The sequence below is a fragment of the Sarcophilus harrisii genome, chromosome 4, assembly GCF_902635505.1.
Source record: "Sarcophilus harrisii chromosome 4, mSarHar1.11, whole genome shotgun sequence".
NCBI lineage: Eukaryota > Metazoa > Chordata > Mammalia > Dasyuromorphia > Dasyuridae > Sarcophilus > Sarcophilus harrisii.
In genome coordinates, this window is record NC_045429.1 from 286,197,090 (window position 1) to 286,218,355 (window position 21,266).

At 35.4% G+C, this 21,266-nt stretch overlaps 1 protein-coding gene across 3 annotated transcripts in view; it reads left to right on the forward strand.

Annotated features, from left to right (window-relative positions):
• TRIM26 (tripartite motif containing 26) overlaps positions 1 to 21,266 on the forward strand; it is an 80,621-nt gene that overhangs the window by 36,967 nt on the left and 22,388 nt on the right. For 2 of the 3 annotated variants that reach the window (XM_012548897.3, XM_003768881.4), the window contains exon 1: positions 7,187 to 7,343. The exons of the other annotated variant lie outside the window; for it this stretch is intronic. The gene's annotated coding sequence lies outside the window, so the exon portion shown is untranslated. Of the gene's footprint in view, positions 1 to 7,186; positions 7,344 to 21,266 lie in introns of those variants that run through there. 3 annotated transcript variants of the gene reach the window in all.

The following is a 21,266-nucleotide window of genomic DNA, read 5'->3' on the forward strand; positions in this document are numbered from 1 at the left end:
ATAATAAAAATTAAAATATAAACATATAGGAACATTTCAGAAATTGTTGGATATTCTGTCCTAATCCCAAGTCAAAATTCAATTAGTGATTTTTTAGGAAACTCAAATTTTAAAGTTGTGTCACTTCATAACTTGGCAAATTCTCCTTGAACTTTTAGTGGCATTTTAAATTTCAGTTTGATATGATTTATGAACTCAACGTAATATTTTAGAATAAAGGTTGGCGATAAACATTTCTAAGGAACCATTTTTCATTCTATTCTTCCACATGTTAATTTTTTTTAGTAAAACTTTTAATTTTAACTTTTAACATAAATGTTAATTTTTTCCTTGAAGTGACATTTTAATCCTTGAGTTTTTTTTTAAAAAATCCAACAAATAACACAGTTTTGAAAACCTTGAGTTATTATGAAAAAAAAATTAACAAAGTTCATTTCTGCTCAGTTAAAAATAAAACAACCTCATCTTTTAATTTCAATAATCTATTTAAACTTTGACCTCTTGAGAGCCATCTTACCTTTACATAAAGTAATAAGCTTTTGTAATCAGAGTCTATGTCTCTGCAAAGGTTTGAAAACAAACAACTGTTAAGGGCATGATTTTGATAGTTTTGAGAAGTACGTCTATCTCCATAAATATTTTTTTGCTGCAGTGCCTCCTGATGGATCATGCAGTGAGTAAAAGTGATTTGTTCTTTTCTATCAGTTTTAATTTTTGCAACAAATCCAACATTGTTGCTCATTGTTCCTCTAGTACCATCTGTACAGATTCCAATGCATTTTTCCCACTGTAAATCTTCATTTGTGAAAAATTGACTTTAAGATGTATATCTTCCCCTCTTGTGTGCCCTTCCAAAGGATGACAAAATAATAATTCCTCATGTATGCTTCCTTCATAAACATATCCTACATAAAGTAACAACTATGCCATGTTAGAAACATCAGTTCTAAATTGTAAACTCTTTTAAGCCTGTTAATAAACTGCTGGAATTGGTCATTACTAATTTAAGAAATTCTTTGGGAAATAGTATTATTTGTTAAAGGAATTTTATAAATTTTATCCCTATACTTTTTCTCATGAACTATTTCAGATATTTTAATAGCAGTCACGAGATTTTCTCTTGTGTAGGGCTTTTTAGTTTTTGCAATTAAATAAGTTTTATAAGATACAGGTAAATAATTTTTGTTGACAGTAACACATTTCTCAAAATACTGTTTTTCTTCATTTGAAGAATTTAAAAGTTATTCCTTTGGTTTATTGATGTATACTGCATATTTGATATTAAGATATCATTTTAATTTGCCTAGTTTCATGCGCTCCGCAATCAAAACTTCATTACAAATTAAGCAAAGAGATTTTTCCACACCATCATCATTATTAGACCTAAACCCCTATTGCAAAAAACAATATATTTTCTTTTTCTTGTCAATTTAGGTGTACTGCAATCTGGTAGTGAAAACTGCACATTTTCATCATTATTTTTACCTCTTCTTTCTAAATTTAGCCACTTATTGCAAAGGGAATGATTGAACAAGCTGTGATACATGAAGGTAATTTAATATTATTGTTCTATAAAAAATGACAAACAAGCTGATTATAGAAAGGACTGGAACGATTTACACGAACTGATGCTGAGCAAAACAAACAGAAGGAATAGATTGTACACAATAACAGCAAGAATGTGTGATGACCAACTATATGAAAGTCTTGGTTATTCTCAGCACTGCAGTGATCTGAAGAAATCCCAAAAGACTTTGGATTGAAAATGCCATCTAAATCCAGAAAAAGATCTAAGGAGACTGAATGTAAATCAACACATGCTATGTTCACTTCTTTTTTCAGTTTTTTTTTTCTCTCTCCCATGGATTTTCCCTTTTGATCTGATTTTTCCCAACATGATTCATAAAACAATGTGTATTAAAAATAGTTACTACAATTAGTCACTTATCCATAACTAAAAAATAAAATATAATTATTGCTAATCATTTCTCAAATAAATAACTACTTTTAGTTTATGAAATTACATTTGCATGTACTTCATTTATTTTTTATTTTTCTTTTTACATTCTTTTTATTAAAGCTTTTTATTTTTAAAATATATGTGTGGATAATTCTTTAACATTAATCCTTGCAAAACCTTTTGTTCCAATTTTCCCACTTTCCCTATTCCCTCCCCTAAATGGCAAGTAGTCCAATATGTTAAACATGGTAGAAATATATGTTAAATTCAATATATGTATATATATATATATATATTTATACAATTATGCAGCACAAGAAAAATCAAATCAAAAAAATGAGAAAGAAAATAAAATGTAAGCAAATAACAACAAAAGGACTGAAAATGCTATATTGTGAACCACACTCAATTCCCATAGTCCTCTTTCTGAGAGTACATAGCTCTCTTCATCATAAGATCATTACAACTGGTCTGAATTGTTGAAGACAACCACATCCATCAGAATTGATCATCATTAATCTTGTTGCCATGTACAGTGATCTCCTGGTTCTGATCATTTCATTTAACATCAGTTCATGTAAGTCTCTTCAGGCCTCTCTGAAATCATCTTGCTTCTCTTTTCTTATAGAACAATAATATTCTATAACTGATGGGCATCCACTCAGTTTCCAGTTTCCTGCTATATGTGCTTAATTTTAAAATTGATATTCACACATACAGCCCTGATGGTCTTTACTTGCTACAATTAAACACATGTTTCTGTAAAAGGAGGAGATAACAGCAATTTTTAAATTGCTAGAATTTTAAATTGTTAGAAAATATTCTAACACAATACAATCCAAATATATATTGATCTGATACATGCTGAGGAATGATGATAGGAAAATAATTAAAAGTCTTTTTTTTCTGTAATTAAACTATTATGTTCTGTAAAACACTTCTATATAAAGTAAAAACACTGCAATTCACAAAATATAATAGTCTCAAATCTGTGCCGAGGTCTTTCTGAGAGTGTTTGTTAGTATTAACTGGCATGATGGCATGTGCAGTTCAAAGTACAAAGTATACATGCTGTGTTCAGAACCAAGGCTGCATTGAAGTTTCATGATGCAACATGGGCAAGAGCTCCCAGAAATACCTCAGATTCATTATACATTTGATTTTTAATTAATTTTTGGTTGTTGTGTGTTCAGAAATCTTTCATTATTATCAAATTTTTCATGACTCACATATGGGGTCATGACCCATAATGTAGGAAGTTTTTTTAGATGACATCTAAGGATTTCTGGTTGTTTTGAGAAAATTGAATACAGACTCCCAGCAAGATCAGATTATTGATACAGAAACATATAGTGTCAGATTGGCAATGTCAGCAAAGCCGGCAACCTCAAGAGAAGGAAAGAACCCTCATTATTGACACACAACAAAGACGAGGTCTTGAATAGCTATGGAGAAAAGGTGATTGTAGGGTCAGGGCAGAAACATTATGATTCAGTATACTAAGAAAGATAAGGCTGGCATTCAAGTGAGACTAACCAAGTCCCTTTCTACAAAGAATGTTAATTCTTTTATGGAAACCAATTTCATCTTGTATTCTTTGCTCTAGGAGATCACAGTTTCTTGCCTTACTGTCATCTTAGAAGAGATTAAAAACTACCCCCAAATACACAGCTAGATAAGGAGAGAAGACATGCTAACAAGCTGATTTGTGGGGCTTAACAAACAAACATATTTAGGAAATATCCCAGGGAGTACTGCTGTGAGAAAATTATTGAATCTTCTTTTAAACTAACTTTAAGCTAATTCAGAAAGTTAAATTCCTGAGTTCATCTCAAGGATATGGAAAAGTGGCTTTAGGTAGATGCAAATTCATTTATAAAAATCAATATAGTGTAAACTCAATTACATTGTAGAACCAATATATACAGTAGAAATCTATACAATAGCACCCAGAGGCAATATTAGTTTTAATCTTTTCACAATTCTAGGACTGTGGTCCTATGATTAAATCTTATTGTATATGTAATTTTTCATCGCTATCATTCTCCTTCTATAAGAAAGGGAGGGAAATACATTTTCTCATCTCTTCTCTGGACCAAGTTTGTTCACTATAATTGATTAGTATTTAGGTTTTTCTTGTTTTTCTTTTTACATTGGTGTGGTCATGTAGCTTTCCTGGTTTGTTTACTCTGCATTTGTTTGTATCTCTTCCAAAGCTTTTGTGAATTTTTTATAGATATTGTTCCTTATGACCCCATATTTATCTACTATTATTTGTTTAGTTATTTCCCAGTTGATGGACTTTGAATCCTTTAGAGTCAGTAATGACAATCTGTTTTTAGATACTCCTCTTTGATTAAAAGGGTTTTGACTTAATACATTATTTCTTTATCTTCAGTGAGAGGCCTAGAAATCAATTTTCAAATACTTTCCAAAGATTTCATAAAGTGTTTAGAATAGAGTTTTTTGTTCAGGTAACTAAATGAAAATAGGTTCTTTTTTCGTTTTTCCTTTAACATCTGCCAAAAAAATCTATATCATCAAAAGAGCATTCTCAATTTTCTTAAATCATGAGAAGTTCTCTAGCTATGATGAAAGACATTTTATGAAAACACACAAACATAGAAAATCAATTTGGTCTGGGCCCATGTAAAAGGTATGCATTAAGGAACAAGAGTGACTTGTCACAGATGAAAGGACACATAGAGAGCACACATAGGTAGGACAAATGGTGGGGGGGATAATTCACATCTCCAACATTGTAGCACTTGTCAGTCTTCTGATGTTCCATTCCTTTTGGGGCTGCTCATTCTCCCCTGAGCATATGATTTCTGTTAAATGTATATTTTTTTGTCCAGATGCTTTTATTTGCTGAATGTTTCTCCACCGGACTTGGGTTTTTTGCTGGCCGTTGCTAGGCAATGATCTTTGATGTATGAAATTGTAAAGCTTCTTTCTCTTTCCAGCTTTTGGATTCAGCTGGACTACTTAACTGGAGTGCTAATGAGAAGAATGGGTTCACTCTTTCTATTCATAACTTTTTTTGCCCTTTTAGTAGAGGGAAGAGACATAAAACCCCCAAATCTTCCAAATCTTTTTTTATTCTAGAGTGGACAACATGTTCTCTTCCTGTTCTTTCTGGAGCATTGGTTAAAACAAGCTTTTCATTTGCAGAAGATTTTTGCTTTAAGTACCAAGCTCTTCTTCTTATATGTCAGGGTCATACTCAACTAAATAATGCCTTCAAGGTTAGTTTTATCTTTGAACTTAATTTCCTGGGGATCACAGCTAGAGTATCTTCTTTATAGACATTACTCTAGGCTAATATAAGCATTTCTTAGGCTTGCTGATAAAATCAAGTTATACGCTACACTTAATCAGCCTATATTATAGAGGCTGCCTTCCCACCATAATGTCGGGGTTCTTGAACCTTTATGTGACCTACAAAACCTTTTGAGGTTCTTTCTCCAAGAGACCTGGCTTCAAATTTCCACTTTGATGCTTACTGGATGTGTGATGCTGAGGAAGTCATTTCATATCTCTATGCCTCAGTTTTTTGTTTTGATGCTCAAATGAGGTGATAATTGTAAAGCTCCTGGGACATAGTAAGCTCTGTAGCTATTATTGTTAAAGTCTTCCGAACAGTGCCTAACATATAGTAGGTATTTTATAAATGTTAGCTAAATAAAGCTAATTTTTTTATTATAACTTTTTATTGACAGAACAATATGTAATTTTTTTACATTATCCCTTGTACTCACTTCTGTTCCGACTTTTCCCTTCCCTCCCTCTGATGAGATGTAGATTTGGTTAGAATTGGGTTGGGTTGAAATTAGGGTTTCTGGTAAATAAGGTCTAAATGAGGTCTAATGGCAGCGCAAGGGTAAAGAGTTCTGGGACTCCCTTCTGGCGGCACAAGAGTCCCCTGTAAAGGAATTTACAGAACCAAAAACCTAGATTGATAAAAGAGGTCTATTATGGGGATTGGAAGTAAGATTAGAGTCTAGTTAGTAAAAGGTGTTAAGTAAAAAGAAGAGGGCACTGGAAACAGTATTCCAGTGGGCAGAGGGTCCTTGGGATGCCAACCATAGCATAGCTGGCATGTTTGGAACCTCTGCCCAGAGGGACTCCTGCTTGGCTCTTTTTAATGAGAGATTTAGCTAACGGGCCCGTGGGTGGAGTCCCAAATTGGCTCAGATCCTGTGGGGGCTGGGACAAGCCCAGATCTCCTATTGGAATTCAGAAGGGGTGCTTTTGACCAGGATTTGTGAATCAAAGGTCCTAACTTTCTGAATTGATAATGTATCAGCCAGGAGGGGTTGGGAATCCTCTGAATCACAAATTAATTTGAAAGAATCACAAATCAGTTTCTTAAAGGGACCACAACCACTTCACCTCCACTGGGAAGAAAAACAAAAATGCAAATAGTCCACACTCATTTCTCAGTGTTCCGTCTCTGGGTGTAGCTGCTTCTGTCCATCATTGATCAATTGGAACTGAATTAGATCTTCTCTTTGTGGAAGACATCCACTTCCATCAAAATTGACTCTCATATAGTATTGTTGTTGAGGTATATAATGATCTCCTGGTTCTGCTCATTTCACTCAGCATCTGTTCAAGTAAGTCTCTCCAAACCTCTCTGTATTCAGCCTGCTGGTCATTTTAAAGCTAATATTATTAGTATCAAACAGATGTTTCAATGAAAACATTCTGCAAGTGTTATATTAAGGCGAATTATCATTAACACGAGTTATATGGACCTGTGACCCTTCCCATGTCCATCTGGGTCTAGATGTCTGTCCAGCGGGGTGCAGGGATTGGCCTCTTAGTCCCTCTCTTTTACTGTCTGCAGAAGGAGGGAACTGAAAACTATCTCTGGGGTATTGAAATGCGAATCAGAAAAAGTTCTTTTTTCTTGTCCTCGGAATGATTTTTTCCAAGCTCCGAAGGGCTGTCAAAATGGTCACGTTCTTCTAGAGACAAATTGAAAAGTGAGAAGACCTTTCAGCTTCAAAAACTGGCTTTAGGGGAACAGCAACCTCCTTCCAATCCTATACCCAAGGGAGCCAATTTCCGTTTTCTTTTCCTACCAAAGCTGTCCTCGGTTCCCTACCCAGTAACCGGTGACTTCAAGAAACTTCAAAATGTGATTGGAAGATATTACCTGGTCACAGCCAATCCTGGGACTGGCCTTGTTAAAAAAGAAAATATGAGCTCCGGGCTGGCTGGAGTGCAGCGTCTGGTGGGTGGAGACTCTTGTGAGCTTTCTGTTCCTGGAAGATAGGAGCCACAGCTGGAAAGGTCTGGGGTCCGAACCGTCGTTTCCTTTTCCCCGCCCCCCTCCCTTCCCACGCACCTAGCCGTGATCTTGTGCTCCGAGCTGGTGAGTAGAGGCCGTCAAGGTTAAAGCTTTAATAATTCTCTTCCAGTCTCCCCCCCTTCACTGTCCGTCTCCTCTCCTCACCCCCACATCCCCCACCCCAATGCCAAGATCTGGAAGATCCAAATGCGGGCATCCGTGGCGGGGTTGGGCTGCCTGTATTACGTATGGATCCCTGATGATGGGTTAGGGCTCTGGCAGCTCTCTGGGTTTCTCCCTTTTCTCTTAACCTCTGCTTTTCCAGGTGGTGGTGTAGCTATCCCTTGTTGCTCAGCTACTTGCTTTTGCAATATGTTTCTTAGAAGCATCAGGGCATGGAGTTATAAGGGAAATTGTGGAGAGGTCTGATTGCATTATTTTTGTTTTTCAAAATGACCTGGTTTGGCCACTCATAAAGAACCATAGGATTGCTGATCTTTGATATAGGCGCAGTTCTGGAAGGTAGATGTATTGTAATGGAAAGGAGTCAGGAGACTTTGATTTGAGCCTTGACTGTGCCATATATTCGTTTTGTGAACCTGGTGAAATTATTTTACCCCTTTGTGCTACAAGTAAAGTGGGGATAATATCTGCCCTGCCTCCTGCCCTCACAGGGTTGTCCTGAAGAACAAAATTGAGACCTTTGTAAGTGGTAAAATGCTATTAAATAGGAAAAGGTTTTATTAGATTAGCAATGACTTCCTCCTTCTTGTCAATTATTTTTCCATAAATATTTACTATGTTTTTTTTTCCCATTCCCCCTCTCAAAAGATATAGAAATTACTCTCCATGAGGAAACCAGAAGGAGTGGTAAACATTGTTTTGACAATTCTGTGTCAATACTGAGACACGGTACTACTACCGTTGATTTATAAGGCATTTTAAAGTTTGAAATGCACTACTTTAAGAGATGTAACAACCTCATGCACTCCTGAAGAGGAGGAAGTTGAGGCACTTAGAGATATGTGAGCCCAGAGTCATATACTGAGGGTGTCCCTGATCTGGGCCTTGAGCTCAGGTCTTCTGATTCTGAGACTAGTATTTTTTGCACTCCACACACTGTATACCCTGCTGAGACAACGGTATGTGAATTTGTATGCTTTTAAAAAAAACCAAAAAAACAAAAAAGGTGAATTCTCCATTCCTTTTTGCCCCATTGTCCTTCCTCTTCCCCTCTTCTCTTTCCTTTTCCTCATTATTATTAATGCTTTGAATCTGTCAAGTGAATTTTAATTTCATAGCATTTTCCCTCATAATTGTTGTCATTTGATTCCTACAAAAAATCCTATGAGTTGAACAAGATAGATAAAATTCTCATTTCATAGATATAGAAATTGAGGCCCAGAGAGATTATTTTTGTTGATCCTACCAAACGGCGGGAGTGATAGCATCTGAAAGAACACTTTGGTCACATGCTGTCCAGCTTAAGGCCCTGTCATCACATAACACATTGTCTGGATTTGATTTTGGGTGTAACTAAATATCACATAAGGAAAAAAAAGAATGGAAAGCAGTTGGTTTTGGAAAGTAGAAAATCAACTTGGGTGGTGTCCAGGTTAAACTAGAATTTGCTGATCTAGTTGCATCAGGATGTTCAGACTTTCAAGGCCACAGGAATTTGAGCTAAGGCTGGCTAATAAGGGAAGAACCTTTGGTGTCTTCTGGTAAAATAGAGATGGGGGGTGCAAATTGAAGGAGGAGACTAAGAAAAGGAGATAAATTCATAGAATTTGAAGCTGGAGGGGATTTTACAAATAATATAATTTAACCCAGTTTGCCAAATTAGGAAACCACAGCCCAGGGAATTTAGATAGCCTATTTGAACCCTATTCTTCCAGCTCCAAATCTAACATTCTCTCCACTGCACTAAACAGACAAAAGTGATTAGGTAAGAGGTAGCTGGGCTCAGCAATGGGGGAAGGGAGGGGATAGGGAAAGGGAGGACAGAGAAGAGGAAGGATGAGAGGGCACTAGAGAGCAGTTTACAAATGGTGATTCTGTTTAGCTTTAGTGCTGAGAGGGAGGGTGATTGAAATGTATTTTGTCTTTGTAACTCAGATTCTGAGTAACTTATATAATTAGTTTATTTACTCCATTTTTGAATTTAAGCAAATGAAATTTAATTAAAATTGATCGGGTAACCAATCTGGATCTGATTCCATAATCTGGGATGTGAAAAGAGACCCCCTATTTCCCTAAAGAGGAGGAAGTTTTAAATTGTTTTTCTGATGATTTCTCATGTTAATTAATCAGTTGAGATTTGTTTCCATCCCTGATTCCCGTGCTTGGACTAGCTAGCACCAGCAGCTAATAGTGAAGTCATGATGTGTAAAGAGACCTGGATTTTCATTTTTTATTCTCTAATGTATCACTCCAATTTTGTGATAAATGTTGACTTATTTTTATTGACACGATAATGCTTCTCAGTTTGTTAATTTTATCCTGATGACAGCCTAAAACAATATATAGGGTATGGTTTTTTCCTTCTGTTTGACACATGGAAAAAAATCTTAAGTCCTGGAGTGCTTTAATATCTTGCACAAGTAAGTATTAGAAGTTGAACAAAACTGATTCTTTTTGTACAGCAAAATAACGGTTTGGTCATGTATACTTATTGTGTATCTAATTTATATTTTAATATATTTAACATCTACTGGTCATCCTGCCATCTGGGGGAGGGGGCGGGGGAGTAAGAGGTGAAAAATTGGAACAAGAGGTTTGGCAATTGTTAATGCTGTAAAGTTACCCATACATATAACCTGTAAATAAAAGGCTATTAAATTAAAAAAAAAAAAAAGAAAAAGAAAAAAGACGTTGAACAAAAATAAAAGTCTATGGATTCCCAGTAAAGGAACACTTTAGCTACAAACACTATATTAATTTATTGTTGTTATAGAAATCTGGTGAGATAATAGGTATTGAGGAGTGATAATAGGTGTTGAGGAGTCCTTCAGGATTTATATTTATATATAATAAAATCACAATCCAGAAGATAATCATTATCATAATAATCATATATAGCTTTAAGGTTTAAAAAGTTTTACCGATTTTTTTTATTGTCATAGAAACCTGAGGGGTATTATTTTCACCTTTTAAAAGATGAGGAACCTGAAGTAAAACATGGTTAAATGACTTACCCAAGTTCACACAGCTAATAAGTGTCAGAGGGCTAGATTTGAATTCATATGTTCTTGATTCCAGATTCAGCATGCAATCCATTTTACCAGTTTCAATAACTCATATTTTATAGCCCTTTAGGCTATAAAAAAGTATTATAGAGTATTTTCTTCAAAACTGCCCCATGAAGGAGATTCTATAAGTATTATTAGCAAAGGGAGAGAGGGAATTCTCCTTCTCTCTCAGACCCACCCAAGGGAATCAAGATAAAGTGGTTTTATTCTGTTATCTGGATGGGACTAGTTAAGTCCAGGACCATTCCTACTTAGCCCAAGCTGGAGATAGAAATTTCTATCGAACTCTATTGAGTTGGAAATTAGCCCAAAGACACTCATTCAATTCCAAGATTTTCTATTCTGATTCCAGCTCAAACTGCTCCCAGCCCTACTAAGAGCTGCCCCCAGCTTCTAGCCAAGGTTTCAATTATATAAAAGGGGGAAGCTGGGCTCAATCCTTGGCAGTGGAGGAGGAATCATGCCAGGCCAAGGGACCTCCCTTGCATTGCTACCTATGAGGGACTCTCTGCCTGCTGAAAGACATTCTCTTTCAGTGTTCTCTTTATCTTTCTCACCTATTTCCCTAACAAGACCTTATTCACATCTCTGTCTAGATTTCTCTGCTAGAAACATTCTCTGCTAGATCTTTAATAATAAACTTCTTTCGCCAGTTTAACTTTTTTGGATTTGTAAATTCATTTACGAAGGACCTGCACTGCCAGAAGGGGGCTCCCACAATTCCCTGCCCTGCACCAAACCTCATCATTTGGCTCCCTGACCAGGAATCAAGGGGAGCTGAACCTTATCATTTGGCTCTCTGACCAGGAATTGAGGGGCGCCTACCCTCATCATTATTATCCCCAAGTTACAGGTTGAGGAAAATGAGGTTGGTTGTGTCCACAGTGACATAACTGAGTGTCAGTAAAGTGTCAAACTAAGCGTTTTAATTCCAAAATTTAGGATGCTTTTTACTCTACTGCCTTGATTTGTTTTTTTCTGATTAGAAACTACTTTTTGACTTTTCTCAGATTTGTGATCGTTAACCGGGTTGGGAAGAATGCAAGAAATATAACCACTAATTATCTTTTTTCCACTGGGAATTTCTGTGAGTGAAGGTTTATAGAGAGTTAAAAATCACAGAACGGATGCTGTCAGCGTTAGAAGGCCTGTAGAGGTAATCTGATTTAATTTTATAGATCATATTTTATAGGTAAGGAAAATTAAAGCCAAGAGGGTAAGTGACCTGCTCTAGATCAACCTATTTGACCAGATTTTAGAATCCAGTTCTTCTTACTTCCTGTGAAAGATGGGGAAGAAATTGCATTCAGATAATATTTGTGAAGTGCCTGTTGTATACAAAACTTTGTTCGAGGCAGACCTTGGGGATTCATAGAAATGAAACAATTCCTGATCAGATTACATTATATTTTTTAGATATAATATGTACACAGAAAAATAAATACAAAGCCATTTTAATAGGGAGAAAAAACTAATCCCTAATAGGATCAGGAAAGTATTTCCCCAGGGTCACTCAGCTAGTAATTGTTTAGTGTCTGAGGTCAGATTTGGACTAAGATCTTCCTGACTTTAAGGGTGCTCTATCCACTTCTACACCTAGCTGCACCAACCTAAGCTGATTCTTGAAGACTGTTAGAAATTTTAAGAAGTCAAGGTGAGTTGAGAAGAATATACATTCCAATGATTGTATAAAGATACAGAGAGGATACTTGAGTTTGAGGAACGACTTAAGAGTACAGTTTGGTTGTAACATACTGTATGCACAGGAAATAATAGGAAAAACAGGCTGGAGTCAGAATGTACTGGGCTTTAAATGCCAGATGAGAAGTTTGTTTTTTGTAATAGAGGCAATAGGGAACTACTAAGGATTTTTGAATGAGGGAGTGGGGAGCAACATAATTAGACCTGTGTCTTAGGAACTTGATTTGGCAGCTATGTGAAGTGTGAATTGGAGAGGAAAACCCCATTATATAAGGAGATCAGTCAATCAGGAGATTTGAGTAGTTCAGGTGAAAGATAAGACCTGAACCAGAATAGTTGCCATGTAAGTGAAGCAAAAGTGATTAAAGTTGATAGATTCTGGGAACATTGACTTGACAAGATGTGGCCAGTGAGGGAGCAGGAAAAATCAAGGATGACTCCATGGCATAGAGTCATGGTAGGCCATGTTAAGAAAGTTACGAATGATAAGGACAAAGTCTAAGCTTAGGAACATTGAGGCAAAGTGTCATAATCAGAAAGAGATTTCAAAGATGGCAGAATCATAGATTTCATGCTAGAAGAGACTTCAGAAACTATTGAATCCAGCCCTCCCTTTCATTTGACAGATGAGGAAACTGAGGAACATAGAAATGTCCTAAGAACATTATGGTTAGTAAACAATTGAGGTTAAATTTGAAACTCCATCTTCCTGGCTCCAAGTCTGTCCTATTAGAATTACATTTTGGTAGGTAGGTATAGCAGTTAGAATGTGATGGTGAGATTGGAAGAAATGACCATTTTTATAGGTAACTGAGGTAGCGTGATAGTGAACTGAGAAGTTGATCAACTCAAAAGCCAGGATGTTCAAGTGGACTTTGACATGAATATGAGTGCCCCAAGTGTGAAGAAAGGAGTGAGGAGAAAAACACTTGAAAACAAAGGAGGATGTCTTGGAACAAGTATTTGTATTCATGACATGGATGTGGTTAATAAATATCAAAAGAAGAAGAGTTGCTAAATGAAGGTGAGAAAAGGCAGTGTGAAAGTGAGAATGAAGAGCAAAAAGTATGCCCACTGGTGGCTTAGAGTGTTGGAGGGAGATGAAGGGAGGACCTACTCCTGAAAGAGTCATTGCAATAATGGAAAAAATGTGAAATGAGAAGATATTTTATGAAAGGGACTTAATAGAAACACAGTGATCCAAGACAGTTCAATAGGAATCCTGATGAAAAATGGTTATCTTCCTCCAGAGAAAGAATATTGTCTGAATATAGACTGAAGCAAACTATTTTTCCTTCCTTTCTTCCTCCTTCCCCCTTTCTCTCTCTTCTTCCTTTCCTCCCTCCCTCCCTCTCTCATTCCCTCAATCTCTTTCTATCTTCCCTCACTTCCTCCCACCCTTCCTTCCTTCCTTCTGTTCTTTCTCTCCCTTCTCTCTTCCTCCCCCCTCTTCCTTCTTTCATCTTATTAAAAAATGACTACTATTGAAATGTTTTACATGATTTTGCACATGTGTAACCTATAACAGATTAGTTACCATTTCAGGGAAGAGGGAGGGAAAAGAAGGAAGGAAAGAATTTAGAACTCAGAATTTAAAAAAAAATATTTAAAAGTTGTTTCACCATGTAATTGGAGGAAATATTATTTATTTATTCTCAATAGTATTTTATTTTTCAAGTTACATGTAGAGTTAGTTTTCAGGATTCATTTTTGTAGGGTTTTGAGTTGTAAATTTTTTCTCCTTCCCTCCCCTCTCCACATGATAGCAGGCAATCTGATGTAGATTATACCTGTATAATCATTTTATACACAAAATTCTAAATTTTTTCTTCTTCCCTCCCCTGTCCCTACATCAGCCAAACTGATGTAGGTTTTACATGTACAATCATTTTAAACACAAAAAATATTATTTAAAAAAAAATAGTAGACCAAGGGTTCCAGGGCATACTAAAATAGGCAGTCAGAGAAGGATAGATATGGATTCTGAAGTAAAAAGGGATGAAAGGAAGGGAGAAAGGATTTTTGCCTCAATGATAATAATTAGCTGGTGTTTTTTTCACTTATTAGTATTTTATTTTTCCCAATTACAGATAGTTTTCAACATAAATTTTTATAAGATTTTGAGTTCTAAATTTTTCTTTCTCCTTCCCTTCCTTTCCTCAACACAGCAAGTGATCTGATATAGGTTATAATGTATAATTATTTTAAATATATCTCCATATCATTCATGTTGTAAAAGAAAAATCAGAGTGAAAGGGAAGAACTGTGAAAAAGAAAAACAAAAATAAAATGAAAATAGTATATGCCTCAATCTGCTTTCAGTATCCATAATTCTTTCTCTGGATGTGAACGGCTTTTTCTATCCTCATCTATTGCAATTGTCGTGAATCACTGTATTGCTGAAAAGAGCTAAGTCTGTCATAGTTGTTATCACACAGTGTTATTTATTTATTTATTTTTAATAGCTTTTTATTTACAAGTTATATGCATGGGTAATTTTACAGCATTGACAATTGCCAAACCTTTTGTTCCAATTTTTCTCCTCCTTCCCCCCATTTCCTCCTCTCCCATGGCAGGTTGACCAATACATGTTAAATATGTTAAAGTATAAATTAAATACAATATAAGTATACAACACAGTGTTACTGTTAATGTGTACGACTATCTCCTGGTTCTTTTCACTTCATTCAGTTGGCATTTTTATAGTGTGTTAAGGTTTGCAAAATGTTTTACAAATATGTCATTTTATCTTCATAATAACCCTGAGAGGTAGTTGCTATTATTATCTCCATTTATTAGATGAAAAAGCTTAATCAGGCAGAAGTTAAATGACTTGCACAAGTTTACATGGCTGAAGCCCAATATTTGAACTCAATCCTGCACTGACTTTGCTACTCTATTACACTATTTAGCTACTCCAGAGCATGGGAGTAGAAGTTGGGAATTCATGCTTCTTAAAATAAAAAAAGACCTTATAGAGTCCTTGAATGGAGTCAATTTCTATGTCTCTCCAAAACAGAGGGCCGGGTGTTGGATGTTAGGAAGTTTTCTTTAAGTAGTTGGATAAATAAAAAACTGGCATTGCACGCTTTCCAGTTTGTACTTATATTTAATGCAGGCTCCATATCCTCATCCCAGTATGAAGAGGCCTGAAACAAGGAGTAGGTACTCATTTCCCAATACCTAACTGGAAAAATGACAAAGAAGAAAAGTAGGAAAGGCAACGGTTTACAAAGAACTTTTTAAAAATCACAGTAAGGTATAAGTTTATAGTCCTTTGGGCATGGTTCTAAATTGCTCTCCAGAATGACTAGATTAGTTAACAACTCCACCAACATACACATTGGTATCCCCGTTTTCCCTTATCTTTTCTAACATTTATCATTTTCCTTTTCTGTTATATTAGCCAATCTGATAGGTGTGAAATGGTATCTCAGAGTTGTTTTAATGTATATTTCTCTAAAAGTAATTGAGTATTTAGATAGCTTGATTTCTTCATCTGAAACCTGCCTATTCATATCCTTTAACCTTTTAGCAATTGCAGAATGACTTGTCTTATAAATTTGACTTAGTTTACTATGTATTTGAAAAATAAGGCCTTTTATCTTAGACACATGCTGTAAAAATTGTTTCCTAGCTTACTGCTTTCCTTCTAATTTTGGTTGCATTTGGTTTGTGTATACAAACTTTAAAATTTAATATAAGTAGAATTGTCCATTTTATATCTCATAAATTTCTTGTCTGGTCAAAAATTTTTTCCTATTCCATCAATCTGGTGGATAAAATCCTTGTTCTCCTGATTTGCTTATGGCTTCACCCTTTATGTCTAAATCACGTACCCATTTTTACCTTATCTTGGTATACAGTGTCTATAACAATTCTTTATAGTGTTAGTCTTTTTTTTGTTGTTGTTCAAAAATCTTTAGTTCCTAAGTTTTTGTGCTAAGATCATGCTTCACCCCCTGCAGGATTTTTGGATGGGATTATTGCCCCTACTTGATCTCTACTAATATTACATGGGTTCTATACTAACTTCTATCTCCCATGATTATTTCTACTGATTATCTGGGGTTTAGAGTGTTGAGTCTCCAGACTCTCTATAGCATCTCAGGATCTATAGCCTCATCTAGAGACCTTGAAGCCCATGGGTCCTGGCTTGGGGTATCCGAATAATAGTGCTGCTATGCCTGCAGTAGTTGCTGCTACTCCTGGTGACTCCTAAATTATTTACTGTGTTTTCTTGATCTTCTCCTAGGACTTTCTCTTAGAAGCCTTCTCTTCTTGCTGCTTTTGGATACTCGAAAACTTTCTCTGGAGGGGGTGGGGGGGAGGTGTTTCTCTGGTTAACTGGAAAGTTTGTCTCAGCTGGTCTTGACTTGCTAGCAGTCCCCTTTCCTTTTGCCAGTGGGCCTGTGTGTGTAGAGGGGCAATATTAGTGTGGAAGTAGTAATTTCTTTTTTTTTTTTTTTTTTTTTTTTAAATTTAATAGCCTTTTATTTACAGGATATATACATGGGTAACTTTACAGCATTAACAATTGCCAAACCTCTTGTTCCAATTTTTCACCTCTTACCCCCCCACCCCCTCCCCTAAATGGCAGGATGACCAGTAGATGTTAAATATATTAAAATATAAATTAGATACACAATAAGTATACATGACCAAAACGTTATTTTGCTGTACAAAAAGAATCAGACTCTGAAATATTGTACAATTAGCTTGTGAAGGAAATCAAAAATGCAGGTGTGCATAAATATAGGGATTGGGAATTCAATGTAATGGTTTTTAGTCATCTCCCAGAGTTCTTTTTCTGGGCATAGCTGGTTCAGTTCATTACTGCTCCATTAGAAATGATTTGGTTGATCTTGTTGCTGAGGATGGCCTGGTCCATCAGAACTGGTCATCATCTGATTGTTGGAGGGGATGTGGGAAAACTGGGACATTGATTCATTGTTGGTGGAGTTGTGAACGAATCCAACCATTTTGGAGAGTAGTTTGGAACTATGCTCAAAAAGTTATCAAACTGTCATATCCTTTGATCCAGCAGTGTTACTACTGGGATTATATCCCAAAGAGATTATAAAGAAGGGAAAGGGACCTGTATGTGTCACAATGTTTGGCAGCAGCCCTTTTGTAGTGGCTAGAAACTGGAAACTGAATGGATGTCCATCAGTTGGAGAATGGCTGAATAAATTGTGGTATATGAAAATTATGGAATATTACTGTTCTGTAAGAAATGACCAACAGGATGATTTCAGAAAGGCCTGAGAGACTTACACTTAACTGATGCTAATGAAATGAGCAGGACCAGGAGATCATTATATACTTCAACAACAATACTAGATGATGACCAGTCCTGATGGATCAGGCCATCCCTCAGCAAATCAGATCAACCAAATCATTTCTAATGGAGCAGTAATGAACTGAGCTAGCTTATACCCAGAAAAAGAACTCTGGGAGATGACTAAAAACCATTACATTAATTCAGTCCCTATATTTATGCACACCTGCATCTTTGATTTCCTTACAAGCTAATTGTACAATAATTCAGAGTCTGATTCTTTTGTACAGCAAAATAATGTTTTGGTCATGTATACTTATTGTGTATCTAAGTTATATTTTAATATATTTAACATCTACTGGTCATCCTGCCATTTAGGGAGGGGTGGGGGTAAGAGGTGAAAAATTGGAACAAGAGGTTTGGCAATTGTTAATGCTGTAAAGTTACCCATGTATATATCCTGTAAATTAAAGGCTATTAAATAAAAAAAAAAAAAAAAAAAAAAAAAAGAACTGGTCATCATATAGTATTGTTGTTGAAGTATATAATGATCTCCTGGTCCTGCTCATTTCACTCAGCATCAGTTCGTGTAAGTCTCTCCAGGCCTTTCTGAAATCATCCTGTTGGTCATTTCTTACAGAACAGTAATATTCCATAATATTCATATACCACAATTTATTCAGCCATTCTCCAACTGATGGACATCCATTCAGTTTCCAGTTTCTAGCCACTACAAAAAGGGCTGCCACAAACATTCGTGCACATACAGGTCCCTTTCCCTTCTTTATAATCTCTTTGGGATATAATCCCAGTAGTAACACTGCTGGATCAAAGGGTATGCACAGTTTGATAACTTTTTGAGCATAGTTCCAAACTACTCTCCAAAATGGTTGGATTCGTTCACAACTCCACCAACAATGAATCAATGTCCCAGTTTTCCCACATCCCCTCCAACAATCATCATTATTTTTTCCTGTCATCTTAGCCAATCTGACAGGTGTGTAGTGGTATCTTAGAGTTGTCTTAATTTGCATTTCTCTGATTAATAATGACTTGGAGCATCTTTTCATATGACTAGAAATAGTTTCAATTTCTTCATCTGAGAATTGTCTGTTCATATCCTTTGACCATTTTTCAATTGGAGAAATGGCTTGATTTTTTATAAATTAGAGTTAATTCTCTATATATTTTGGAAATGAGGCCTTTATCAGAACCTTTGACTGTAAAAATATTTTCCCAGTTTATTGCTTCCCTTCTAATCTTGTCTGCATTAGTTTTGTTTGTACAAAAACTTTTCAGTTTGGTATAATCAAAATTTTCTATTTTGTGATCAGTAATGATCTCTAGTTCTGCTTTGGTCATAAAGACCTTCCCGGAAGTAGTAATTTCTTAATCATTATTCAGCCTAGTGTGATTTTTAGGGTTTTACCAGGTATAAGTGTTAAGTAACTGATCTGCCTGTTGCCATTTGATTATGCAGATATTTTTGGAGCTCAAACTGAGAACGTTTGTTTCCTGGTCTTAAGTATCTCTGATTCCTAAGGAATCAGAGTATGCATTCAGTTCTGACCCTTAGACACTACTAGTAGCTGTCAACCTGGGCATGATAATGTTTGCTTCAGTTTCCTCATCTGTAAAATGGTAATAATAGCAGCTACCTTCCGGGGTTGTTGTGAGGATAAAATGTGATATTTATTAAATACTTTGCAAATTTTAAAACTGTATAAATTCTGGTTATGATCATGATTTTCATCGACAGAAGGGTTGTTTTCTTCTATAATAACTTCAAAGACCATCAAGAAAGAAGCATTGGTAGCCTGAGAGGCATTGCTATTCCTGGGGTTCTTAGGTTCTGGGCTAGGTTGTTTATACCAAGTTCTGATGGGAGGTGGTAGTCAAGGTGGTAGTGGTGGTTTGACCCACCTAATCATTCTTTCTTCCTATCTTTTTCTCAGAATGCTTTGTTGCTTATGCTTATGACTTTTTGATTATGGAAGGGAGAAAAGGTATTTGGAAGGGAGTATTAAAATTTAATTAAAATTAAAAATTAAAATAGTATTTTTAAAAAGGGGATAATTTCAAGAGATGGGAAAGAGAAGAAATATTTTAACCAGTATTTCGTGAAAGAATAAATAAATAGTAATCTTAACTTTGAATGTCATTGAGCTAATCACCCATAAAATGTAACAGTGATAGTGCTTTAGAAAACAAAATCCAGTCATTTGTTGATAATGAATCACACTCAAAATCAAGATTTATGCAGTTAAAATAAGAAATTGGAGTAATATATATCACACTACAGCAGTATCTTAAGAAACAGTAGCAACAATGTTAATCACAGACAAGGCCAAAGTAAAAATAGATACAATTAAAAATGAGTCAAGCAAGGGAATGTGCTTAAAATCATCATTCATAATGAAACTATCAGTATTAAATATCCACATCAGAGTCCTTAAATAGCATAGCACCTAAGTAACTTTAAAATAAGTTAATGGAATTACAGGAAAATCTAGATAATTAATAATTGTTAGAGATATTATCATTCCTCTTTCTGACTTAGGTTAATTTAACAGAAAGATAAACAGGAAAGAATTTGAAGATATAAATAGAATATTGGGGAAAATAGATATTATAGACCTTTGGCAATTACAGAACAGGAATCTTGGGGAAGCTATTTACTTTTACAAGATTTGACCACGTGCTTTGGGGGGGGAAATCATTAATAAATTCAGAAGAGCAAAAATGTTAAATATGACCATAATGCCATAAATATTGTAATCAGTAAAATAAATATGAGGCAAATAGAGCATAATAGAGGTTATGCCAATGCCAAATGAGACAAAATAATCTAAAAGAATGAATTAATGAATGAAATCAAGCATTTAAACACTTCCTATGTACAAATCATTGGGGTAAGCACTGAGGATACATAGAGAAAATGAAATCAATCCTTCTTTTCTAATAGCTTCCCATTCTGTGGGGAGAATACATGGAACAATTCAGCTTCAAAACAGATGGAAAAGTCCCATGGTTCTTAGGGTGTAGTGGTAAAGTATATGTTAATGTCTTTTTTTTTTTTTTTTTTTTTTTAAGTTATTGTTTAAGGTCACTATTCCAAGAGTGGATTCAGAGTCTTAAGTTTTCCCTATCAGGATCTGAGGAGAGATGATAGTCAAAATGATAATGAAGGTTTGACTTTATTGGCATGTTTTGCCTCCTCTCTTGCTATAAGAATACCTCCCTGGTTCTACCAGCCTGACTTCCCTGCCTTGATTAAATAGTTCAGTATTATTTCAATTGTATACTACAGCTTTTTCTTAAAATTCTAGCTTTTTTCTCAAGACTGACTGTACTCAAACAGCTAATTTAGGGGTACTTTTCACATTAATAGTGAGAAGTTAATCATTAAGTAACTTGATAGATAAATAATTGGACATTGCATTCATTTTGAGGTTATTTTGAATGAATTTCCTCTTCCTCTATGTGTGGAAAGAAAGAACAAATATATTTAAAGGCATAGGGATAGGGGTTAGACCTGTCATTCTGTGGATACAATAAACTTTTTTTTTTTGCTTCTTTTTTTTTTTTTAATATTCATTTAAAAAATAATTATAATTTTTTATTGACAGAACCCATGCCTGGGTAATTTTTTACTTCATTATCCCTTGCAACTCATTACTGTTCTGACTTCTCCCCCCTCTCCCATCCCCTACCCCAGATGGCAAACAGTGCTATACATGTTAAATATGTCACAGTATATTCTAGATACAATGT